Source organism: Capra hircus, chromosome 10 (genome assembly GCF_001704415.2).
Source record: "Capra hircus breed San Clemente chromosome 10, ASM170441v1, whole genome shotgun sequence".
Classification (NCBI taxonomy): Eukaryota; Metazoa; Chordata; class Mammalia; order Artiodactyla; family Bovidae; genus Capra; species Capra hircus.
The window spans coordinates 18777242-18803968 of record NC_030817.1 but is presented as its reverse complement, the minus strand read 5'-3'; the positions used below and the strand labels follow the sequence as shown (position 1 = coordinate 18803968).

General features: G+C 48.7%; 1 protein-coding gene and 1 long non-coding RNA gene across 2 annotated transcripts in view; one reads left to right on the top strand and one right to left on the bottom strand.

Moving 5' to 3' along the window:
* Window positions 1–26727, bottom strand: part of DPF3 (double PHD fingers 3) — a 288545-nt gene that overhangs the window by 190090 nt on the left and 71728 nt on the right. The gene's annotated exons all lie outside the window — the stretch shown is intronic.
* Window positions 10526–18583, top strand: LOC108636940. Its single transcript, XR_001918645.1, has 3 exons — window positions 10526–10858; window positions 16455–16639; window positions 18370–18583. It is a non-coding gene; the product is annotated as an uncharacterized LOC108636940 (long non-coding RNA).

Here is a 26727-nt window from a genome sequence, read left to right as displayed (position 1 = left end):
CAGGGTTCTGGCTAATTCCACCCACACTGCCCTCCACCTCCACCCTGGCCCTCCCAGCTTCCCAGCTCCTGTCCTCTGACCTCTAACCTTCCCTTCTCTCTCTGGCCTGAGGGAAGTTGAAAGTAGAAGAGTCTCACAGCGTCCAGCAGGTTGAAAGAGGTTGTGTGTGTCGGGGGCGGGGGGGGGCGGGAGTGTTGGGGGGAGGCGCGGTGAGCTGTCCCCTATTGATAGACACGAGAGGTAGGTTGAGGCAGGGCCTGGGGAAGCTGGCAAAGGGCTGCACAGGAAAAGCAAGAGCAGTGCTCTGGGGCAGATCGATTGGACTATTTTTGTCTTCACCTGACTGATGCCATCAGATCTGGATAGCATTTTGTTGTTGTTGTTGTTGTTGTTGTTATCTTCCCATCTCTCCTCAAAACCTTCTTGTCCACACCCCCCTGCCCCGCCCCCCCCCCCCCCCCAGCCCTCCAATGACACCTCCTGCAGTAATGGTCTGGCCATTCATGCAGTAACTATCATACACTGCCTTGAGGGGCTGGGGTCTCTTTTCTTCCCTTTGGCCTCAGCTTGTGGGATCCTAGTTCCCCAAGCAGGGATTGAACCCCCCGGCCACAGAGTGGGAGTGTGATGTTCTAACTGCTGGACTGCCAGGGAATCCTCCAGAGTTTCTGTAAACACACATCCCAGCCCCAGCTGTGAGCTCCTTGAGAACAGGCCATGGTTCATGCCCCCTCCTACCAGCATCAGCTCCTGAGCCTCAGCAGTACCGCTGACCAGGCCAGGCGTGGTTCTAAGCACTTTAGAAATAGGGACACGTCTCACCTGCACGATGGTCCCATGAGAGAGATGCGATGCTCCACTGATCCCTCATCATGCAATGAGGACAGCAAGGCTCAGACAGCTTAAGCCAGGAGTCTAAGGTCACCGAGGGACTGGCCGAGCCAGGGTGCGAGCAGGCAAGTCTGTCTCAGAACTGTGCTCTTCGACCACTCCACTCACGCTGCCTTGACAGTAAACATTTGCTGATCCATGGGAACGTTTTACATTATACCCACTGGACTGCAAGGAGATCCAACCAGTCAGTCCTAAAGGAAAGCAGTCCTGAATATTCATTAGAAGGACTGATGCTGAAGCTGAAGCTCCAATACTTTGTCCACCTGATGCGAAGAACCAACTCATTGGAAAAGACCCTGATGCTGGGAAAGATTGAGGGCAGAAGGAGAAGGGGACAACAGAGGAAGAGATGGTTGGATGCCATCACCAACTCAATGGGTACGAGTTTGAGTATACTCCGGGAGTTGGTGAAGGACAGGGAGGCCAGACGTGCTGCAGTCCATGGGGTCGCAGAGTCGGAATTGAACCTACTTATACCACCTTTTTCTAAATAATAATATGTATTAAATAAGATGGAGAAAGCAATGGCACCCCACTCCAGTATGCTTGCCTGACAAATCCCATGGACGGAGGAGCCTGGTAGGCTGCAGTCCATAGAGTCTCGAAGAGTCGGACACGACTGGTCAACTTCACTTTCACTTTTCACTTTCCACTTTCATGCATTGGAGAAGGAAATGGCAACCCACTCCACTGTTCTTGCCTGGAGAATCCCAGGGACGGGGGAGCCTGGTGGGCTGTTGTCTATGGGGTCACAGAATCGGACATGACTGAAGTGATTTAGCAGTATTAAATAATAAGAAAAACAGCTAACGGTCACTGCTCATGTGTAGACGCCAGACCTCCCCCTCACCCTAGATGGTGACGCTATGATCCAACCAGTACCCAGCTCCCCGAAGCCTGTCTGCCTTGAAACGCCATCCTCCTCCTGGTTGGGGGCCTGCAGCCCCCTCTACAGGCATCCTCTGGTCGTTACAGGGCTGGCTGCTTCTGCTCCTCCCGCTCTGCTCAGCCCACCCCCTCAGAAAGCACCTATTCTTCACCCATCACTCTGGTTTATGGTCTTTTCAGCACCTTGTCAACTATTAAAACTTATTTTATTTATATTTACTTGCTACCTGTCTTCCCCCCGCTTAGATATGTCAGCTCCTTGGAGGAAAGACTGGTCTGGCTTGTTCACCCCTGTATTCCCAGTGCCTAAGGCTGGGTACCTGGCAGAGGAGGCACTCAGTAAGTATCACGTGGGCACTGGATAAATGATACCCCATTAGGCCTTACACAATACATGGCAGCTGCTCAGCTGGACACTTTCATGTTAACCCAGCTGATCTGTTTGATCTTCATTTACAGTACACAAGGAACCTTGCTGAGTACTTAGTATTTCATTATACCCCAATGTGACAGAGACTGTCTTTACCATTCCCATTTTACAGATGAGGAAACTGAGGCTTGGAGAGCTTACACACTTCCCCAGGACCACACAGAGGTACACTGAGTTCAGCCCCTATTCTGTCTGCCTCCTGGAATCTCTTCCATTGGCCCTTCCTGGTTCTCTCTCTGCCATGCTTCTCCCTGCCATGTCCCCCCAGGAGTCCTGCACGGTCAGCCACTTGCTCCCTCCCCTCCGCCTCTGGTGGCCTGGGCCAGCCACAGGTGCCAGGGGCAGATCAGAGAGAAGGAAAAGAGTGAGATGGGGTCTGAATTCCCTCAGCCACCTCCTCGCTGGGTCACTGTGGGGTGGCTGCAGCTTCCACTAAAGGTCACAGCTCCTGTCAGGCAGCCCTCTCCACACACAGCTGCCCTCTGCCATCCCAGGGACTGTCCCCTCTCCCCTTGACCTCATCCTGGGGCGCTGCCATCTCCTTGTACCTTCCCCTGTCCACACTTTCATAAATAGCCATCTCCGGGTGAAGCAGCGGCTTTCGGCTGGAACCCCGAGTCTCCAACATGCAAACTCTGCCCAGCCTGTGCACCTCCTCCAGAACCTCCCCCGCAGTCACTGCCCCCTCGGCTGCCCCCGCTCCCTGCAGCTGCCTCCGCCAGGCCCTTCCCTACAGCCTGGGGGCTGTCTCCCTCCAAGACCTATAAATAAATGGTGACTTGCTGGCTGAAGGTTTTCCTGGCAGACTCTGCCCTTTGCCAACCACAGAGCAGGAGAGGGGCACTCCAGGGGGGCCCTGCAGGGACCACAGCCTCCGCCCAGGACTGGAATGGGAAAGCACAGGTGACTGCACCCAGGGCAGGGGTGTCCTTTGCTGGACTCAGGCTCCTCGGTGGCAGCCTGCTGGGGACCCCTCAGATGGTGTGCCGGTAACTCACACAAAGCTGGTGGCCCCCCAGCCTCAGCAATCACACTTGTCAGGCCACCGCAGTGTGGCAGGTACGGGACTCAGCTGCCACGTGGGTCATCCTCCCTGAAACCGACAGATGAGGAAGTTGCAGCTCAAAGAGGACGGGGAACTTAACCAAAGCCACAAAGCTACTAAGTGGCTGAGGAGGGAGATCAAAGTACATATCAGTCCATATCCTCAGACTTTAATTTCCCACCAGTCCAGGCGACCTCACAGGCCAGCCCCTTAACTCGGCAAGAAGGTTACAGACTCAAACCCAGTCCAGGGAGACAGTCCAGAGTCACCGGCCACCCAAGGTCAGAAGCGAGTCAGGTGGAGTGGAGGTATGGGCTAGGGAAGGGAGTGGAGGGCTCCAGGCTGTCTGGAATGACATGCCCCCACCGCTCCTTTCTACGGAGCTGACAGGGAGCCGTGTGTGCTCATCCTGGTGCCCACACCAGCATTTCAACAAACCCACCCGCAGGCTCGGACCCTCCATCTCCCTGTTCCAGACAGTCACGAGGAGACTCCAGAGGAGGGCGGAGGGACCAGGTGGCAACAAAAGGGGAGAAAGCCTTCCTGCTGTGGGACCTAATATTCCCCATTAACACAATTCAAAGACTATAAAGACTTGTTTTCTTTTTTGGAAGGCAATGGCAAAAAAAAAAAAAAAACACATTTTTAGCCTTGGGAGTGATTTTTGGAGGATATAGACTCGTAATAATGCACACAGACACACACACGCGCGTGCGCGCACACACACACGCATGCGCACACACACACACACACACACACACACACACACACACACACACACACACACACACACACACACACACACACACACACACACACCAGCTCTGCCACCACACAGCCGAAAATAGTCCAGACTTCAGTCCTGGCTCCTGGCTTCCTGGAGAACCCAGCTCAGCACAGTCTCCTGACCTCGGTCCACATGACTGCTGGCCAGCTCGTTCCCCAGAGCAACAAGCACTCCCAGGACCCACAGCAGTGACACCTGCACGTCCAGACCATCCCACCCCCACCAAGCCCTGTCTGACGTGTCCTGACAGGATGAGGTCCAATTAGCAGAGGATGTTTCTGGTGACCCAGCGTGAGATGGGCCCCAAGTCTCCAGAGCCTTCCTGAACCTTCTCTCCCCTAGTCCCTCTAAATCTTAAATCACTGATGTGACGTCTCTAGGTGAATGGCTCCCACAGCATTTTATAGACTGTTTGGAAAACATCCAGAACAGAAAATATTCTTTAAAACAAACCCAAAAAAGACCATTTTAAAACACACAGAACTCAGCTTTAAATCTGTGCACAACTGGAATTTGAATACTTTCACTCTAATCAAAAACATTCCCTGCCCGGGACTTCCCTGGCAGGCCAGTGGTTAAAAGTCTGCGCTCTCAATGCAGGGGGCACAGGTTTGATCCCTGGCCAGGAAACTAAGATCCTACATGCCACACGGTGTTGCCAAAACAAAAAGATTCCCTGCTCTTCCCTTTAAATACCAACAATATAATCTTCCCTAAAGATAAGAGAGGGCTTTCCTGATGGCTCAGCGGTAAAGAATCCACCTACCAATGCAGGAGATGTGGGTTCAGTCCCTGGGTCAGGAAGATCCTCTGGAGGAGGAAATGGCAACCCACACCAGTATGCTTGCCTGGGAAATCCCATGGGCAGAAGAGCCTGGTGGGCTACAGTCCATGGGGTCGCAAAGAGTCAGACACCACTTAGCAACTAAACAACAACAGCAAAAGAGCAAAGAGTCAGACGTGACTTAGCCACTAAACAACACAAAAGATAGGAGAATGGCAAATATCATTAGATGCAATTAATATTCAGAGAAACTGAGGACAAAAGAAGGAAAATCAACATCTTTGCCTCACTCTGCCCAGTGTTGCAAACAGAGTAATAAGTCGTGGGAGACCTGGAGAGGAAGGAAATCAAAACTGTCAGACAGCAGTTATGAGGCAATTTAATGAAGCTGCATCATCCCATACAAACTGGCTGGGCAAAGAAGACCACTAGGGCTGACAAGACATTCCTGGGGATGGCATAGGGCAGAGACAGCTGGGGTCACTTGCCTTCTATTCATTATCTGGCATGAGGCTCATCAGTGGTAAATTCTCTCTCACAAAAGCAAGATATAAAAGAAAGCAAAAGGGAGGAAGCAGCCACACAAGCTGCCAATTTATTAGAGACGTGGGTAATTTCTAAGGAAGGGAAGGCACGTGGGCTCCCCTCCAACCTGCAGCTTCACACTAAGTTTAACTCCATCCTCACTCTTTCCTCCCATCTCTCCTCCATATTCGAGAAGGAACAGAGGAAATTAACAAACCCGCACTCAATTCCCACCCTAGCTGGGCCATTTGGAGCACCTAAAGATGGGTGAGGGAAGCCCTGGGAAAACAGAGACCTTGAGGGATTGCCACCCCCACTTCCGGCTTGGCGCCTGACATCAGCAAACTCAAGAATTTCGTCAGGTCCACCCACGAGCCCAGGTACGGGGTGCTAAGCGAGAGAGCCAGCTCCATGCTGTCTGTGCACCTGCAAGAGTAAATTCCTCGCCGTCCAGCTGGGCTTCCTGGCAGCCCCTCAGTCCACTCTCTGAATCCCCGGATGGGGATTCACAAAGCTGCCCCTGGTTTGTCTGAGTGACAGCCATCCAGTCATTGAGCTAGTAGGCAGGAGTGCCTGCTCCAGGCACGCCACACCATGGGAGGGGCAGCAAACATTTCAGTAAAGGGCTGGGCGCTGGCATTAGGAGGCCAGGTTTGAGTCTTGGCTTCTCATTTATTTGTTGTGTGACCTGTTGACCAGTCTGAGCTTCACTTTCCTCCTCTGTAAAATGGGATAATATCACCGTCATCATAGGCCACTGAGAACAGATGAAATAGCCTCATTCTGAGTGATCAATCTATATTAGTTGTCATTACTATGGTGTGGAGTCCCACCTCCAATTGCTTCTACCACCAGTGGCAGAAAAGACAGCTGGGGGTCATTCCCAGACAGTACTGTCTGTTCCACAGGCCTCCCCGTCCACAAGGATGAAGAGCAGCAGAATATATTAAAAAATAAAATAGCTCAGTGGCTCAGCTAGCACCCCTACCACCAGTCAGCTATCTAGCCAATAGGATCCATGCTCAGAAGCACAACCGTATGTGAATGATTCCATGCAAACTAGCCACACCAGCAGGAACCTAACTCATAGCACAGACCTTCCCTAGGGGTGGGTCAAGGGGTTCTATCCCCTTTCTGAAAGGGCACTTGGTCACAAAGGAGGGAAAGCCTTAGCAGGCTGGAACTTCAGAATATTCAACAGGACACGTGGAAAGGCGGGGTAGTGGTTTCCCACTGCTGCTCTAGCAAGTGGCCACAAACTTAGTGCCACAAGACAACGCAGAATCTGACAGTCCTGGAGGGCAGAAGTCCAGAATGAGCCCCGAGGGTTAAAATCAAGGTGTCAGCCAGGTCACATTCCCTCTGGAGGCCTTAAGGGAGAACGTGTTTCCTGGCTTTTTTCACCTTCTAGGGCGGCCCACATTCCTTGGCTTGTGACCCCTTCCTCCATTGCATCACTTCGATTTCTGCTTCCACGGTCACATCCCCGTGAGAGTCTGAGCCTCCCACCTCCCTCTACCAGGACCCCCGTGATTACATCGAGCCCAGCCACATAATCCAGGATAACCTCCCCTTCTCAAAATCCTTAATTTAATCACATCCGCCAACTCGCTTTCTCCATAGTCAAGGTTCCAGGGGTTAGGGTGTGGACATCTTCAAGGGGCCCCTATTCTGTCTGGCAAAGGTGGGTTCTGCAGCAAAGAGCACTGGAGAACTCTTATAGCAATTGTGAGATTCTGAGGAGAAAGGTTCTGCCCTAAACTAGAGAATATTGAAGGTATACATTGAAATGTACATATTATTGTACAGCAACTCTACTTCAATTTTTAAATAAATTTTAAGCAAAAATCTAATTCAGGTGGCAGTTGTACAGTGTCTACATGCACAGGACATCCACCTCCCACTCCACGACCTAGTGGCTGTGTCAGCTTCTATTTCCCCAACTAGAAGTATGTACTAACTTTCCACTTATAGCATAAGGAATAAAAAATGAAACACACCCTTCTCTCTCTGCTGGGTTCACAATAAATGCTTAGTCAATGGCAACCAGTGAGCTGCCCACTAGTCCACTGATCACTTACTCTGCTCTGATCAGGTCCAGTCACTAAATAAACCAGTTTGATATGAACTACTTGACTGTCCGCAAACACCAGCAGGCCCAATCAGGCCCCAGGAAGCAGAAGGGCCACTCAGCCCAATGCAGACTGATGCTGTGAGGCCAGAGGGACCCAGCAGAGACACCCAAAGAATTAAGATTCATGCTCAGAATTTCCTAGTTGGGATACAGTCCACAAACAGGAAGCTCAGTTTACTTTCTGAAGAAAGAATACATACACAAAGCCCAAGCACTCTTCTCCACAAACTCATACTTCATTCCCCTATGTGTGTTTCTCTTACAGATAATTGAGTATTATTTTAATTTGTATTGCAATTAATCTGGGCTGCAGGTTATAGTCAACAATTCCCATCATGAATCTTTCTACCTTCCTGTTTTGTGGATGAGCAAACTGAGGCAGGGACTGAAGGAAAAAGGATTTTATCTTACAGCCTCATCCTGGTTTATTTGATTCCATCACTGAAGGATCTCAAGTGAGGTTAAAAGAGGTTTAGAATTTGAATTTCAGAACTCCTGCTAAATTAGCTATGTGATTTCTGGGAAATCATATAACTTATGTGAGCATCACTAAAGAGACAGGAAAATTTGCCTCTCACATGGTTTACTGGTTAAATATCATGTAACACCCTTGGCATGTTGGATTCATGGGGACCTTATCATGTTTTAGACACTAGACAAGGCATTGTGCATATTAATTCATTTAATCCTTACAACAACTCTATGAGGTAAGCTTTATTATTTCCATCTTCCTAGAAAGTAGACCTCTTTGTTCATGCATGCTAAGTCACTTCATTCATGTCTGACTCTTTGCGATACCCACAGCCTGCCAGGCTCCTCTGTCCATGGGATTCTCCAAGCATGAATAGTAGAGTGGGTTGCCATGCCCTCCTCTAGGGGATCTTCCTGACCCAGGAATCGAACCAGCATCTGTTATGTCTCCTGCATTGGCAGGCAGGTTCTTTACAAATATTGCCACCTGGGAAGGGTGGGGATACTTTTAACATCTTCAGCCCCTAATTCAAATACCTTGTGAGTGGTATATGCAATAAGTATTGTTGCTGATAAAAGGAACTGAGAAGTCAGTTGATTCTAGAATCACCTCCAGAAGGTTTTATGAAGGTAGAATCTGAAAGTTAGGATTAGAGAGAAGAAAAAAGGAGAGAGGGTGGGTCTTCCCAATGGGGTAGGATGACGTGTGGAGAAGTGACAAGAGAAGCAAGACAGAGGACTAAGCATAGCACCTGGAGAGGAGACTGAGTATTGTGTTGGCCCCAAAGTTCATCTCTGGTGGCTCAGACAGTAAAAAATCTGCCAGGAGTGCAAGAGATACAGGTTCAATCCCAGGGTCGGAAAGATCTTCTAGAGAAGGGAATGACTACCCACTCCAGTGTGCTTGCCTGGAGAATTCCATGGACAGAGAAGCTTGGTGGACTACAGTCCATGGGGTCACAAAGAGTCCGACATGACTGAGCAACTAACAAAAGTTCATCCAGTTTCTTCCATGAGATGGTACAGAAAAACCCAAACGAGCTTTTTGCCCAACCCAATATAATAAAACTGCAGTTGAAGAGTCTGCTAGGATAAACTCATTGACTTGCTTTGACTAGCGGACTACAGTGGAAGCTAGGTTGTGCTGGTTCCAAGCCCAGGCTGCAAGAGGCCTTTCAAACTTCCACTCTGCTCTCCTGAAAACCTGCCTAGTTGCTTGGCATGTGAACAAGCATGGACTAGCCTGCTGGATGAATATAGAGGAGAAGCAGAGATAAGCTGTCCTGGCTGAGGCTATTCTAGTCCAACCAGCCCATAACCTACCCAGCAGCTGACCAGAGGCACAGAAGTGAGCCCAGCCAAGATCAGAAGAACCACCCAGCTGAGCCCAGATCAAACTGATAACCCACAGAACAATAAGCAAGATAAATGGTTGCTCTTTGAAGCCACTAAGCCTTGGGGCATTTTGTTAAGAAGCAAAACTAATAGGAACCAGTGTCTCTTTCATCCTTTCATCCTTAACAGCCAACAGAAAGCCTGGTGTATAATAGTTACACAGTAACTGCTTCATGAATAAAGTACTGAATCAATGAATCAATAAAACTGGGAGTTAATGAATGCCATGGTGGAAAGTTGAACCTATGTTGGATTGCATAATTCTATTGAGATGCTATGGTTAAACCATTTTAATATTTTTCAGATTTTTTTTCAGATTTGGTTATGTGATACCTAATAAAAGACTCACTTTCTTTATTATTCTCAGTCAGCATTCTTTTTTTGGAAAGTTTATAGTCAAGTGAAAAAGAAAGTTTCACATGAAGTTATAATGTGGTGGTGATGGTTTAGTCACTAAGTCGTGTCCAACTCATGTTACCCCAGGGACTGTGGCCCACCAGGCTCCCCTGTCCCTGGGATTCTCCAGGCAAGAATACTGGAGTGGGTTGCCATTTCCTCCTCCAGGGGATCTTCCTGACCCAGGGACTGAACCCAGGTCTCCTTTACTGGCAGGTGGATTCTTTACGGACTGAGCCACCAGAGAAGGGTGTGGTGATTTAAAAAATAAGACTAGTTGTTTAGAGATTTAAGTTCTAGACTCAACTCTTCAAATACGTGCAAGACTTCACTAATTTTCTTAATCACCATTTCTACCTCTGTAAAGTGATATTAAAAAGAAAATGACTTTTCCCTGTCGTTCCCTCACTGGGTTGTCATAGCAAACAAGATAGTGTCAAGTCTCTTGAGTGCTTTGCGCCATCAGTAATTCTACTTCTTAACAGAGTTTTACTTATTGACAGTTTCAAGTGCTTTTATAAATACATCCTTCTATGAGGGCTATTTATCCTTTATCTATCTGCCTTCTCACATTCCGCTGTCTGGTCACCATATTTTCAACAACAACAATAGCAAGGTAGGAAACAGTTAAAATTATCCTTGATGGTGAGGAGAAAACTGTTGCTCAATCCAAGAGGTGGTATTTCTGGCGCTCAGGATTCCATGTGACTAAGGTCAGACCCAACATCTGCCTGACCTACTCTCTGGGACCAAAGTCCCAGTGGAGAACTCTGGGTCCTCTCTAGGCTGCACCAGGGGCTGCCAGCTGCTGAGGATACAGCCTGGTCCTGCTCCTCTTCCAGCAGCTTCTGCCCAGGGTGGAACCAAAGTCTCCATATTCCTAAGAACGACTCTTCCAACAGCCTCAGTTCCTGCCTTGGGCCAAGTCAGGGGATCAGCCTAGCCAAGTTCTGAGCCCAAGTCAGGCACTGCTGAAACCAGTCTCAGCAACTCCTCCTACAACAGCAGGACCAGGTTGGAAGATTACAGAATGCTCTGAGCACTTTGGGACCCTCTTGGATTACTGCCCTCTTCCAAACTCCAAAATCTTTGGAAGTCATAATTCTGGGGTGAGTACCAGGTTTCCTTGGGCTTCCCAGGTGGCGCAGTGGTAAAGAATCTGCCTCCCAATGCGGGATATGTGGGTTGGATCCCTGGTCCGGGAAGATCCCCTGGAGAAGGAAATGGCAACCTACTCCAGTATTCTTTGGGAAATCAATGGACAGAGGAGCCTGGCGGGCTACAGTCCATGGGGTCACAAAAAGTCAGACACAACTGAGCGCACGCACACACACACACACACACACACACACACACATGTATCAGGTTTCCTTAGAGCCAAGAGTCTCAGAGCAGAGGGGAGGCAGAGTAGGAGAGCCTCTGCCAACAAAGCCCAGAGCTACCCTCATCCTGTGCCTGATGAGGGCAGGACAGAGGGGAGGGGTGGCTGCTACTGAAACCAGGGGGCTAGAGCTGAAGGGGTGGGCAGCTCTGGTCCTGCTCAGTGTCCTGAGTCTTGCTTACAGTAAGGGCCCAGTCTGTGCATCCGCCCATCCTCCCTGTCTATGGTGGGCATGGGTTATCTGTAGAGCTGCCATGCCACCTCCTTCCAGTAACAACACCTCCGTTATCCTCCAGTGAACCAGCTCTCTCCACCATCAATTGAGTAAAATCAATTCATTTCCATCCCTCAGCTTTAGGGAGAGGCCTGTGACCCAGCCCTGGCCAATGAGAAAACCACCTCCCCAAGCCTTAGTGGTTACATCAAAGGTAAATGAACATGTGTTGCAAGGCAGGCAAATTCGAATCGGTCTTCGAATTTCTGAGGGAATGAGGCACTTTTTCTGAGGCACTTTTTCTTGGTATGAAAAAGCTAATAAAAATGTGTTATCTGATGCTGCTGGGAGACTCCATGAAGCAGGCCTCCCTGCAAAGGAAGTCAGTGTAGAATAAAGCAGAATTAAGAGAAAAAGGAGAGGTGGAGGGAATCCAGAAGACCTTGTTGAGCCCCTAGATTCAGTCCCAAGTGAAGCAGATATACTCCTGAACACTAGGTACATGAGCCCATACATTCCTCTTTATACTTAAGCAGTTTGAGTTGAGTTTCTTGCCATCTGCAACATTTAAAAGCCCTGACTAGTGCGCATTCCAGGGTTTGGATTTACCCAAAGACCCTGCACAAGGCTGAGGAAGAAGCCTGGGGCCCCATCCAAACAGATCCAGACTGGCAACCTAAATGCTTGTGAGATGAAGATGGTTCACTGTAGCCATCAGTTGCCATACATCAAACCTGAGAGGAGGTCAGAGTCAGGGAATGTTGTATACGACAGCTCAGTAAACTGCACTCTCCAGCTTACCACAGTCCCCACCACTCCCTTCTGTATCTAACAAGCCCATTTTCCTCATTTTACTTGACCTTTCTGGTCCCATAAGTTTACCATCCATCACTGGATGGGTGGGCAGATGGATGCATGGACAGATGGATGGATGGATGGATCAGTTAATCAACCAATGGATCAATTAATGGATGGATGAGTGGATGGGGCCAACAGGCAAGTGGTGGCATGTGTAAGTCGCTTCAGTCATGTCCACCTCTGTGCAAGCCTATGACCATAGCCCACAATGCTTCTCGGTCCACGGGATTCTCCAGGCATGAATACTGGAGTGGGTTGCCATGCCCTCCTCCAGGGGATCTTCCTGACCCAGGGATCGAACCCGAACTCTTTTACATCTTCTGCGTTAGCAGGCAAGTTCTTTACCACTAGCACCACCTGGGAAGCCCTGGCAAGTGGTTATGTGTTTGCAAATTGAGCCCACATACAAACAGGCATGAGACAAATGATACCCTCATGTCACTGCAGTCAGGGATCACTTGATAACACAGGAAAGGAAATAGCCATGGACTTACTTCCATGTGGCTCTGGTCTTTGGAACACTGGGGGACAAGACATTCTGGGTAGCACTCACCCCGTAGTTATTCTCCTCTCTGGCCCCCAAGCCAGAGTAGTTAACACAATCCCACCAATACTGCTGTACAAGAAGAAACCATCCCTAGCATTCACAGGCACTACATCACATGAGAAAATTGGCCCAAGGCAGTAGCTTCTTTCTATTCTCAGCATCCACTGAGATCTGGGCAGCAGCCACAGAAAGAGTTACTGAGGATGCGGGCTCTGTGCTTTCATGTCTGGATCTGGAGTCATTGCAGGCAGATGTCCACAAAAGTATCTATGGGGCTCTGGCCTTGAAACAAGGATATGAGGAGTCCAGATGGCCATGTGGCTCGAAGAACTGAGAAATAGAAACAAAGAGATAGCAGCGAGGGAGATGATGCTCAGAGCAAGGCCAAGGCCTGTTCCTCTGCCACCAGGCTGATGGCATCACCATGACCTCGGGGAGGTAACTGGTGATTCACAGGGAACCACACCATGAACTATTCATTGTGTTGTGCATGCTCACACTTCAGGCAATCACTTTAAGAAACCATATTCCATTCACCCCACTACGAATCATGGTCCCCCTTTCATGGTCTTTGTGAAGTCATCACAAAGTTCTGAGCAGAAGGACCTTTCCAGGGGTTACCGAGAGGTGATCCCATAACCAGGCAGGTTCGGCTGACTCTTTGCTCGGGATGCAGGTGCTCAGTGGGGACGACCAGGAAACCAGCACCCAAACTCAGCAGACCTGGACAAGACTAGGTTGGCCGCCACAAAGACGAGGCACTAACCCAAAACGTGAGGTTCTACGTCCCATCTCTCCTTACAGCTGGGAAATGACTGCTTACAAGAGAGAGGGAAAATAGAGCTGCACACAGCACCACTCCAAGAACGGAAAAGAGGGCTACTTACTGGGGGTAAGAAGTACTAGCTTCCTCGGGAATAACCCCTGATGGCAGATACCATCCCTGCCCAGCTTCTGCCCTCAGGATGACTCAGAGCCAGAGCCCGGGAACCACAAACATCGGATGAGCCGTGGACAAGAAGCTCCCGCAGAGGAGCAATGGGAACGGCGTCCACAAATGGTAGTGTGTGGGTACCAGCCAGCAAATGTGCTCTTGCTGGTCACAGCTGGTCAGTTCCGAGAGCTCTTGGTTTTCAGACTGGCTCATCTCCAGGGACCTGCCCAGTGGTCACACACTATGCTTTTTAGAATCACATAGAAATCCGAGTTCAAGTTAACTCCTGGGAATGGGCACAAAGATGCTGAGCCCTCAGCCCCTTGTATCTGTCAGCACCCACTACTAGGCACATGCTCCCAAGCAGCCTGGGGCCTGAGACACACTTTTGAGCACACAGACTTTCAGCCCTGGGTGTTTGTTTTAACTCACCAGGAGGAAAGAATTTGGTTCTTTTTAAAATATACACAAAGGGAATACATCTGTTTATTTTACGGAATGTATCTTCAGACTTGATTGGGTAAGAAGCAAGGCTAAAAAGCACTCTTTTTCTCTTGGCTCATGCGAGTGTGACTCCTCCGTGGTGACTTCTCCAAAGGCCACAGACAGCAGAGACGTTCAGTCTCTTGTCTTCTGATCGATCTCGTTTGATACCCTGCTGTCACATCACCTTTCAGAACCTCGGGGCTCCAATAACCCCAACCTGCCGTCATCAGCCCCGTGGGGAAGCAGAGTCCCTGCCCAACTGCCCACCTTTCCACCCACCCCGCCCTGTAATGTCGCCAGATAAAATAAGCACTCCCAGTTAAAACTGAATGTTAAATAAAGAGCATAAATTTTTAGTATAAATTCACCTTTCCAGGTGGCAAAACTGAGGCAGGTTCCTTCCAAGGATAGAAAAGTTCTTCTCTCTTCTCAGCTTGTTTACAGAACCTCAGCTCAGTGGCCCTCCTTGTGTCCCCTGGCTTCAGTGAAACCTGTCCTTTACATCTTTGAGGGTGAACTGAGAAGGCCATGGCCTCTGAGGTTCATGGTAACATAGGTAGTCCTCCCACTCAGATGCCAGTGGTGCTTGCAGTTGGAGTCCAAAACATTTCTACATGTAACCACAAGCTCCAGTGCACAAGAGTCTGGCGAGAGGCAGAGGTAGGAGAGAGAGAAATGAGAGGCAGGTATTACCATAAAAATCTCCAAGGGAGATCTCAGTCTGAGAGATCTCACTACCATTTACAAAAAAAGAAAAGAAAAAAACAGTGTTGCCTGGCCTTGGCTGGCTCATGGGCCATGAAGATCTGGTCCTAATTTCTAGCTTCAAGAGTCAATGCCAGCGTGTTGCCCAGCCCGGGATTCCGCAGGGGTCAAGTGGGCCTAACGACACCTGCAGACCTTTCACCTGCCTACAAGGGCACCTAGAGTGGATGATCCATGAGGGCAGGATTGGTGCCCTCTTCTTCTCATCACTATATACCCACCACCTAGCCCAGGCGCTAGCCTCACAGCAAGCGCTTGGCAAGCTTATGCTGCGTGAGTGAATGAATGAGTGGATAGATATCCAATATGTCCCAGAAGTAACACGAGCTTTGCAGTGCAAGGGCGCTGAACAACTCAGATGTCCAGTGAAAGGGGTTGGCCTGGATGACCTCTGAGGTCATCTGTAACACCACAAGCCCTTGAGCCATCAGACTCGGGTGAATCACTTCACCGAAACAATTTTAAACACTTCCTTCAAACATCCTAGTTCAGCATCTTTGGCTGAAGTCCTCAAACTAGGCCCAGGGATAACCCTAGGAGGGAAGAGTATAGAGCAGCTTAAAATAGGAACTTGGTGAGGGAAATCAGGGAGAATAACTGGGGAAAAGAAGGCACAGGTGGCTAGGGATTCAAAGAATGGAATAAGAAAAATATTTCAAGATCCAGCATGGCTGTCCAGGACACACACACTCACACCAGCACAAAGATCTGTCTTCCAGATCCACACTGCCCGCCTGCGCCCCCCAGCCCCATCCCATCATCCTATGACAGTGCTTCTTTGTGGAAGACAACAATAGCTACATTATGCCATTCTGTAATGATCCTAGGAGAAGCGGTTGTGAAGTCAAGGCATTGCGTGAACACGGGGCTACTGCACACCAGCCCACAAGAACAACAACAAAACAAGGACAATCCGCAGAATCCCTAATTTAAATAAAGACTGAACACTGCCCAAGCCACTACCCTCTCACATTTATCTGAGGGCAGGACTTTTTTTTTTCATGTAATTATTTATGTACAAGGCCTTCTTTCACTGGAATTGATAAGGTGTCAGGAGGTTGGTTTTTTGTTATTTGTTAGTTTTTCAATAAGGAGGCAGAAAGAAGAGGAAGTAGCAGGAAGGGGGCCATGAGGAAGTGCCAAGGCTGGGGGATGACACACAGGAAACCCTCAAAGGGACCCAAATCTGCTTCTTCTCGGTGAATCCATCCTATTAATATAGAGATGTCATTTCACTACTCCAGCGAAACTGTTTCCAGGGACTTTAGTATAAAATACACAAAACCCTGGATGGTGCAATGGAAAAGTCAGTGGCCAAAACAGGAAAAAAAAAAAAAAAAAATCAGAATATCTGAATTCTCGTCACTCTGCCATAACTAGCTGTTTCCTTGGGTTGTTGTTTTTTTGTTTTTTTGTTTTTTTTTCAAGAAACAGTTTCTGCGAGGCATCGAGCTAGCAACTGAGGGAAACAAAGACGCAGCCACTTTCCTCCTTGAGCCTAGTTTCCTCCTTCTCCACAGGAGAGCCCCTGACGAGCCCTGGAGACACACAGAGCTCTGCGTTCACGGCGCAGCCGCCAGCCCTGGCCGGGACCTATTTCCACAGGGAGGAGGACAATGCCTGCCGCCTCCAAAGCTGAGAGGAAGCCTGAACCTGGAGGAAAGGAGCAGGAGCCACATGATAACAGGCACACGGGGTCATCTTGGTGGGTCCTGGTAACAGCTAAGGTGTGGAAAAGACGACTGTCTCTAGTCCCTAAGGAAAAAGTGTCTCTTGTCGCCGAAGAAGCCGGTCCCCCTGAACCACAGCCCCTGTGCGCTGCCTCTCCTGGACTCCGGGCAGGGCTTCCTCCCACTCAGGCGTCCACCCTTCCCAGCCTCCTTTCCTCTCACCTGCCCCACACACTAACACGGGGACTGCACGATCACGCTTTGAAATCATCAGAGGCCCTTCTAGTGATGACCCCACCTCGATCCTTACATTTCCTGAGAAGCTCCTCAAAGACACCATATTCTCATCTGTCCATTCCAAGGAGCTCCTACCCTTCCCCAGAACTACTTTTTCACAGTCACTAATTCCTCCCTTTTTTGCCACTTCCTGGCCATGATGCTGCCTGACCAACATCTGATAAGTATTAAGCGTGTTCTCCTTGAAACCCGCAGAACCTTGATTTTAATCTTTCAGTTAGTTCCCTCAATGAAAGTTCCCTCAGCGGGGGCCAGGTTGAGGGGCTCAGGCCATTGTAGGACCCAGTCCTTACCCCTCTACCCATCTCGCCACAACCGCAGCCTTGGCTCCAACCTTCACCTCACATCACCTCACGCTCATCACCTTTAGCAACAACAGAGTTCAGCCCTGCAAACTCTATGCAACACATTCTGCATTATAATAATTTCTTTCACTCAGAAAGAGGAGGGGTTGCTCTTGCAAGGAACGCCATTTTGGAAGTGCCAAAAACCTGTAGTGGTCCTGTAGCTGTCGCGGGAAGGGGGACCTCTTCCAGAGCCCGAGAGTACGCTCTTGTCAAAACATTCAGACACTCGCTGACAAAGCAAGAGATTTTATTGGGAAGGGGTGCCCAGGAGGAGAGCAGCAAGATCAGGGAAGTCAGGAGGACGGCTCTGCCACGTGGCCCATAGTCTCAGGTTCTATGGTGATGGGGTTAGTTTCTGGGCTGTCTCTGGCCAGTCATTTGACTGAGAGTCCTTCCTGACGGTGTACACATCACTCAGCCAAGATGGATTCAAGTGAGGAGGATTCTGGGAGGACGTATGGACTGGTGTCTCCACTCTCCAATTTGACCTTTCCCAATTTCTTCCCATTGGTGGTAGCTTCTTAGTTCCATCTTCCTTACCAGGACCTCCTGTTGCAAGATAACTTATGGAAGTGGCTACTATGGTGTCTGGCCAGGGCGGGTGGCTTCAGTCAGTGGTTCTCCTAAAAACCAAGTGACTCCTGAAATGTAACATGATTTTGCGTCACTCTCTCCCCAAATTCTCCACTCTCCGAGCCACTGTCCCTTAGCGCATTGTCCTGTGCCTTGTGGCAGAATTAACCGTGTCAGTCTCATCTGCATTGTGAGCTCCTGGAGGGCAGGCTGGTCTCTTTTTTGTCCCCATACTGCCCAGTTCAGTTCAGTTGCTCAGTCGTGTCCAACTCTTTGCAACACCATGGACTGCAGCACGCTAGGCCTCCCTGTCCATCACCAACTCCCGTAGTTTACTCAAACTCATGTCCATTGAGTCGGTGATGCCATCCAACCATCTCATCCTCTGTTGCCGTACTGCCCAGTGCTTAATTATTAATTAAAATGAAGCAAGATGAGGGAGAAATTCAATACCAAATCCCATCTCTATACCATTTGTCTCTTTGGAAAGCTGTTCCCAGGTTTATTTCTAGCACGGCCCAAGGGAGTGCTTGCCTACCTACCTACAGGTTTAAGGAGGAGAGTTTTCTCTGATCTTGGGCATTTCGGAGGCTGCCATCACACTGCACCAAGATATCCAAGCAGGCCCACCAGCTGGACATCCACAAGGAGGACCTTGAAGCAAACACTTCGCTTATTCAGGATACAAGTGTCCATAATTCTGTAATTGCCTTTCTTATTCACTGTATGCCCTTGAGCAATCACCTTAAGATGTTTGTTCCTATTTTCCCATTAATAAAATAAGGATTAAAATATCTGACTCCTAGAGTTGCTGTGAGGATTTGACAAGTAAGTACTAGAGAAAGTGCCTAATGCCACACTTAATACATAACAAAGGCTCCATCAATGCTTTATTATTATTATTACTGACAGGTTAGAAAGGGGGCATGATACTGACTCCTGCATAACCATCATACTGCCCTTTGACTTGGCTAGTTTTGACAGAAGGGCCTATTGACATTGCCTAAAAAAACAAACCACTAAACTTTCAACTTTTAAAAAATACCAGGTAACGTAAGACAAGGAAAATCCCTCTCCCTCCCTGAGGTCATCCCTCTCTGACCTCACAGATGGGAAAAGATAAGCTCAGAGATGGGGTGAGGGATGTAGTGAGGGTTAGAACCAGGGGAAAGGTCTAGGATAGAGTGAGAATTAGGAAAAGGAGTGGGTCAAAGACGGACGGAAGATCTGGAAGCAGGGAGATTGGAAATGGAGTAAGGGTCAGCCTAGGAGGGCAACAGATCGAGGTGAAATTAGGACTATCTGATGGGGCTTACGTTAATAATTTTACCTTTTCACCACCACCCACTAGAAAGTGCCCTGCTTTGTAAAGGAGGAGTGTGTGTGTTGGGGTAGGGGGGTGAGGGGCAGAGGGGAGAACCCTGAACTGAGTGAACATTTTCAAACAAACAAGACATTCTGAACTCAAACAGTAAAAGTCACTGAGCTGGTCAAATCCCACTGGTCCTTCCCCACAAGTGGAGCTGGCAAGAAAGTTCTAGAAACTAGCTCTGCCCACAGCACGTAAAAGCCTGGTGAATTTTGCATTCCAAGGACAAGAGGTTTCCAAATTAAAATTTTAAGAGTGTGTGAAAATAGTTCACCATTTACTTTTAGGATGAGGTAGTGTTTAGAATGTCAGCCTAGAAATCCAAGTACTGTTTTCAGAGATGCTGTCTATTCTGGGAGGGGGGAAACTCTTCCCAAAAGCTTTTTGCTTCCATCCAAACTTCTGAGATCTTGGACCCAGAAAGACAGAAGGGTCTGAACAGCTTCTTCCACCGAGGAATCAGCCAGAGGTCTCTGGGCTTATAGAATGTACTCCAGAAGCCAAGGCTTGGATTTTGATAGTCTGGGGAGCTCAGGAACGGTCCTGTTGATTTGAGTTCCACCCCCTAGGCCAGACCACCTACTTGCTATGGAAACTCAGGTGAATGATTTCACCTCTCTGAGCCTCTGTTTGCTCATCTGGCCCTTCTGGACAAGCTGAACTTGGCAGGGCCTTTCAGCTCTGATATCCATTCCGGTTAAAAATTTAAAAAAAAATGTTCACTGAGCACCTCCTACGTGTCAGACACCTTCTAGACTCTGGGGTACAATGGGTTCCTGCCATTACGGGGCTTACATTCTAGCTCCAATGTATTGTGAGTTCCTAAGAGCCTATGAAGAATACACCCTGTATTTTGAGCTTGTATATCTCAGAAAAAGAGATGGGGCAGGGGCTCCACAGGATAGAATGTAAAGCTTATGGGTGATTAATTGCCACCCCGTTAGTAAGTAGGACAACAGTACTTCTTCCTTCTAAAATGTTTTAAGTTGCTAAAATGTACTGAGTTTTTGTGGGTTTTGTTTTGGTGGTTTTTTGGTTTGTTTGTTTGTTTGTTTGTTTGTTTTTGATGGGGGGATATTTTTTGGTAATGGTGTGTTTTTTCTGATAAGGGGTTGCAAAATGGAACTGTGGATATGGGAGAGAACAAGGAGCCTTGAAGAAGGTCTAATGTGAGCAGAGGACAGACGTGGGACAAAACAGAGGTGCTCAAAGAACCCCACACTTCTGCTAAGGTCAAAGATTTCACTCCAGAACATTCACTCTCTTTCAGTCACTGGAAACTTTATTACCATCTCCAAACAGGGTGCAGGGCTGCCCAGCCCTGCCGGGATACTGCCTGATGACTCAAGACCTGGTCGCTCCACATGAGGCCTTGGGGCAGAATGTAGCAGGGGAGGATATGAGAACATGGGGAAAGAGTCAGACAACAGCAAGTGAGCACAGGTCACCAGCCACCCTCTTTTCCAACCCATATGCAAGCCTATGTCTGGAAGGAAAATCCGTTCTAGGTTCTTTCAGCTGGTCGAAGAATTACCTTGACATGAGACAAATCAATAGGAGAAAACCAAACAAAAATTTAATAACATGTACACATGTGGGAAACCCAGGAAGACTAAGTAACTCCCCCAAATGGCCAAAGTCCTCACCTTAATTACCATTCTCGGCTAAAGACCAAAGAGAATGCTGGGGGAAGGGGAGTGGGGGAAGGGGGCTGGGGGGCGGGGAGTCATCTGCGGGAGGTGAGCAGGAAAGTACAGTAAAAAAGGATAAGGTCGTGGCACAGCTTGAGGTCATCGCCTTCCTCTTGGGTAATGTTTCTGGAGATCTGGTCAGCTTCTTTTTGGTACCGTGAGGGAGAAACCCTTATGAAAGGAAATTTCCCTTATAAATGCAAATATTTCTTTCAAAACAGTAACTCCTACTCAGTGTTCAGTTTGTTTTTCTTTTCCCTGTTGGCTGTTTCTCAGAAAATAACCAGCTTAAGATAATTAATATGCCAAAGAGACATATTTAGGGGTGGCAAATTCTGTTCCTCTACACCTGACTGCCCTCTGTCCACCAGAGCTTCCAGATGCTCAACCCCAGGGAAGGAGGGAGGGCGTGGAGCTGCAGAGTACAGGTGCCCTGCGTTTCAGACCCCAGTTGTGTGGAAGGGCAGGGTCTGCACAGCCAGGGTGGAACTAGAAACGAAGAAGGCTCTGGAGAGGAAGTAGGACCCTGGGAGTGGTTCTCAGCCCAGGTGTGTACAAGAGTCCCTGAGGAGCAACTATGAAAGGTGGATCCCTGGTCCCTCCCCACCCTCTCCTGATTCAGTGGACTAGGGTGGAGACCGGGAGCTTGATTTTTCATTTTCACTGTGCTCTCCAAAATAATTCTGACACAAGCAGGCCATTGCCAACCCTTTAAGGACCCCCGTGAATAAAAGAGTAGAACTTGAGGTTCTACTTGAGAACTGTATACATCTCTCTTTAGGTGAGTGGTTTGGGAAGTTTGTTGTTGTTGTTCAGCTGCTCAGTTGTGTCCAACTGTTTGCAACTCCATGGACCGTAGCACTCCAGGCTTCCCTGTCCATCACCAACTCCCGGAACTTGCTCAGACTCATGTCCATCGAATCGGTGAGGCCATCCAACCATCTCATCCTCTGTCACCCTCTTCTCCTTCCACCTTCAATCTTTCCCAGCATCAGGGTCTTTTCAAATGAGTCAGTTCTTCGCATCAGGTGGCCAAAGGATTGGAGTTTCAGCTTCAGCATCAGTCGTTCCAATGAGTCTGTGCTTTTTAATATGCTGTCTAGGTTGGTCATAGTTTTTCTTCCAAGGAGCAAGCATCTTCTAATTTCATGGCTGCAGTCACCATCTACAGTGATTTTGGAGTCCAAGAAAATAAAGTCTGTCACTGATTCCATTGTTTCCCCATCTATTTGCCATGGACCGGATGCCACGATCTTAGTTTTGGGGATGTTGAGTTTTAAACCAGCTTTTCATTCTCCTCTTTCACTTTCATCCAGAGGCTCTTTAGTTCCTCTTCGCTTTCTGCCATAAGGGTCCTGTCATCTGCATATCTGAGGTTATTGATATTTCTCCCAGAAATCTTGATTCCAGCTTGTGCTTCAACCAGCCTGGCATTTCGCATGATGTTCTCTGAATATAAGTTAAATAAGAAGGGTGACAGCCTTGATGTACTCCTTTCCCAATTTGGGACCAGTCTGTTGTTCCATGTCCAGTTCTAACTGTTGCTTCTTGACCTGCATACAGATTTCTCAGGAGGCAGGTCAGGTGGTCTGGTCTTCAAATCTCTTGAAGAATTTTCCACAGTTTGTTGTGATCCACACAGTCAAAGGCTTTAGTGTAGTCGATAAAGTAGAAGTAGATGTTTTTTCTGGAACTCTCTTGCTTTTTTTGATGATCCAACGGATGTTGGCAATTTGCTCTCTGGTTCCTCTGCCTTTTCTAAATCCAGCTTGAACATCTGGAAGGCCTAGGTTCACGTACTGCTGAAGCCTGGCTTGGAGAGTTTCGAGCATGACTTTGTTAGCATGGGAAACTGTGGTGGGGGACAAAAAAGATGACAAAGGGAAACAGGGGGCAAGGGGGCGGGGCACAGCCCTTAACGCTGTGCCCCTTAACGAATAAAGTGTGAATACGACATAAACTGATTAGAACCAACTAGACCCAAAACCACCGCAGATTCAACTTCCAGAGGACTTTGAGCCTCAGTATTTGCTCATTGCACACGTTAGCATGCGTAAAATGACACACCCACAGGTGCTATGACAGTTCTGAGGCAAGCATAAATAACCAAAAAGTGGGCAGTGGCCCAATTCCTGGAAATCCCTCCCCCTTCTCCAAAATAGTTGGAACAATCTGCCTATGAAATTGTTATTGTTTAGTAACTAACTCATGTCTGACTCTCTGCAGCCCCATGGACTGGGCTCCTTTGCCCTTGAGATTTCCCAGGCAAGAATACTGAAGTGGGTTGCCATTTCCTTCTCCAGAGGATCTTCCTAACTCAGGGCACATGCATCTCCTGCACTGGCATAAGGATTCTTTACCACTGAGCCACCAGGGAAGCCCAGCCTATGAAATTACCCAGCCCATAAAAGCTGCTGCTGCTGCTGCTGCGTCTCTTCAGTCGTGTCCGACTCTTGTGCGACCCCATAGACGGCAGCCCACCAGGCTCCCCCATCCTCCCTGGGATTCTCCAGGCAAGAACACTGGAGTGGGTTGCCATTTCCTTCTCCAATACATGAAAGTGAAAAGTGAAAGTGAAGTCGCTCAGCTGTGCCCGACTCTTAGCGACCCCATGGACTGCAGCCTACCAGGCTCCTCCATCCATGGGATTTTCCAGGCAAGAGTACTGGAGTGCGGTGCCATTGCCTTCTCCACCATAAAAGCTAATCACCCATATTTCAGGCTGCTCTTGCCTTTTGCAATGAACCTCATCCAGTCTGTGGAATGTATGTCTCTCAAAATAAATTCACTTCTTACATATCACTTTGCCTCTGGCTGAATTCCTTCTGCACTGAGACATAAAGAATCTGAGCTTCATTAAGTCCTCAAACAAAGTGAAAGTGTTAGTCACTCAACTGTGTCTCACTCTTTGTGATCCCATGGACTGTAGCCCACCAGGCTCCTCTGTCTATGAAATTTTCCAGGCAAGAATACTGGAGCATGTTCTCCAGGGGATCTTCCCGACTCAAGGATTGAACCCAGGTCTCCTGCACTGCAGGCACATTCTTTACCATCTGAAACACCAAGGAACTTAATTAAAAGTTAATGGTTGCTTCCATGTCCTGGCTATTATAAACAGTGCTGCAATGAGCATTGGGGTACACGTGTCTCTTTCAATTCTGGTTTCCTCGGTGTATATGCCCAACAGTGGGATTGCTGGGTCATAAGGCAGTTCTATTTCCAGTTTTTTAAGGAAGCAACCTAGATGTCCATCAGCAGATGAATGGATAAGAAAGCTGTGGTACATATACACAATGGAGTATTACTCAGCCTTAAAAAGAATACATTTGAATCAGTTCTAATGAGGTGGACGAAACTGGAGCCTACTATACAGAGTGAAGTAAGCCAGAAAGAAAAACACCAATACAGTATACTAACGCATATATATGGAATTTAGGATGGTAACGATAACCTTGTATTTGAGACAACAAAAGAGACACAGATGTATAGAACAGTCTTTTGGACTCTGTGGGAGAGGGAGAGGGTGGGATGATTTGGGAGAATGGCATTGAAACATGTATAATATCATATAAGAAATGAACCGCCAGTCCGGGTTCGATGCAGGATACAGGATGCTTGGGGCTGGTGCACTGGGATGACCCAGAGGGATGGTATGGGGAGGGAGGAGGGAGGGAGGTTCAGGATGGGGAACACGTGTACAACCGTGGCGGATTCATGTTGATGTATGGCAGAACTGATACAATATTGTAAAGTAATTAGCCTCCAATTAAAATAAATAAATTTTGTTAAAAAGATTTAAAAAATGATCCACATAAAAAATAAAAATAAATAAATAAATAAAAGTTAATGGCTCCGAGTCCCAGTTCAAGTTTTGGCTGAGTAAAAGTCTTATCCATAGGTTCAAGTCCCAATCTGAAAGTTTGGGGCTGGTTTGAATCCCATCTGAGTAGTGCAGTTTCAGAAGGAGGAAGGGAAGGGCAGAGAACGGGAACCACATTTACTCAGCAGTGTCCTGCATTGACACTTGAGCACCCATGAAATCTGAGAATGGTAGTATGAAATGGGGTCCCTCACCCAATAAGACCCTGCCTCTGCATCAGAACTCTTTTTCCCAGTCAGGCCTGGCACTGCCTTGGTCTTCCCTATGTTACATTGGCCCCTGGGCTCAGAAGATCCCTTGCTTTCCATGTCAGGAAATAGGGCTATTAAAGATGTAATTAGCTAGAATGAAGTTATGAGGGTGGCTCCTAATCCAACATGTCTGGTATCTTTACACAAAAAGGGGGAATTTGGACACAGAGACATCTGTGAAGATGAAGGCAGAGATCAGGACAATGCCTCTACAAACCAAGAAACACCGAAAGTTGCTGGCAAACCTCTAGAAACTAAAACAAACCTAGAACAGAGTCTCCCTCATACGGAACCAGCCTTGTGGGCACCGTGATCTTGGACTTCCAGCCTCCAGAACTATGAGGCAATAAATGTCACCTCAGGCCCCTAGTCTGTGGTATCTGGTTACAAAAGCCCTAACAAACTCATACACCCATAACTTCACTTCTCTTCACCACACTGACCATTAATGGGCAAGTGAGAAACTTCCAGAAATTCATCATATTTACTTTCCTATCCAACAAACCAACATAGTGGAAGAAATTCAAAGATAAACAAAACAGAGTCCCTGCCCTCCAGGGGCTCACAGATAAGCAACTGTTTGCCACTATCCAAAACACTCTCATAGGCAACCTTCTCCTGTACATCCCAGATCCTATCCTGAGGTGCCGGGCGGTGGAGGGGTCGGGGAGAGGCATCAGGTCACGTGATGCCCTCTACAGATGGGAACAGTGGGGTTCTGGAGAGCTGGTGACTGGCTCCAGAGCCCTCAGCCATTAAGTGGCCGGAAGACCACTGCAGCGAGGTCTTCTGAGTCCAAGAAGATGTCTGGTGAGGCTGTTTGCTTTCAGTCTGCCTTGCGGCCTCTTGCCTCTCCCGCAAGCAGAAGCCGCAGCACAGTGGCAACTGGAAATACGCGGCTGGTATCCAAGATCGGTTCCAAGCAAGCTCCAGAAGGCAAGGAGGGAGACCAGCCAAGGAGAAAAGACTGCTGCGCCTACCACCCCAGCCCCCAGGCCCCCCGCCTCTTCCAGCTCACAGGCCCTGCAGGTTCCTGGTAACGGTGCCACCCAGTGTTGTCAAAATAGCGAGCAGCTGGAAAGAATTCCAGAATGAAATCTACGTGCCTCTGCAGCTTCCTAAATGGCTGCAACTGTGGCGGCTAAACCCGCTAATGTGCTAAGCATTTTCTGGCAGGGCCGGCAGGCAGGACTGGTATTTTGGGAGCTGGGAGGGGCTTGCAGGCGTCATCCTTGGCAAGTCCTGGAAGGAGGTGGAGGCAAGGAGAACCAACCCAGAATGCTTCCCGTGAAGTCACCGGGAGCCACCGGGAATCCCTGGAGCGCTGGGCGCTGGGCCTGGGGGGCAGCGCCGGAGGGCACAGAGGCCTCCTGGGGCAACAGGGGAGGGGCTCCAGGGTGCAGGCGACAGCGGACGCTCTTTCTGCTGACGCAGAGCGGTGTGATGCTGTCCTCGAGGCCAGCAGCCCGGCCAGGCCCTGTCTGTTTGCCTCTGAGGTGACAGGGCAGGGCCTGTGGTGACCAGGCAAAGGACAAGAAGCCAATGCCCAGGGCAAGCCAGCAAGACTCACTGAGAGGGCTCTGAGGATAAGGTCATTCCACACGGTTGGGACATCACAACAGGGCTGGGGACAAGGGGAACTTTCATACATGGTGACCTCGGATTTCACCCCAGCCCCTCAAGCAGTAACTTCTCATGGCGCCCTGGTGTTTGAG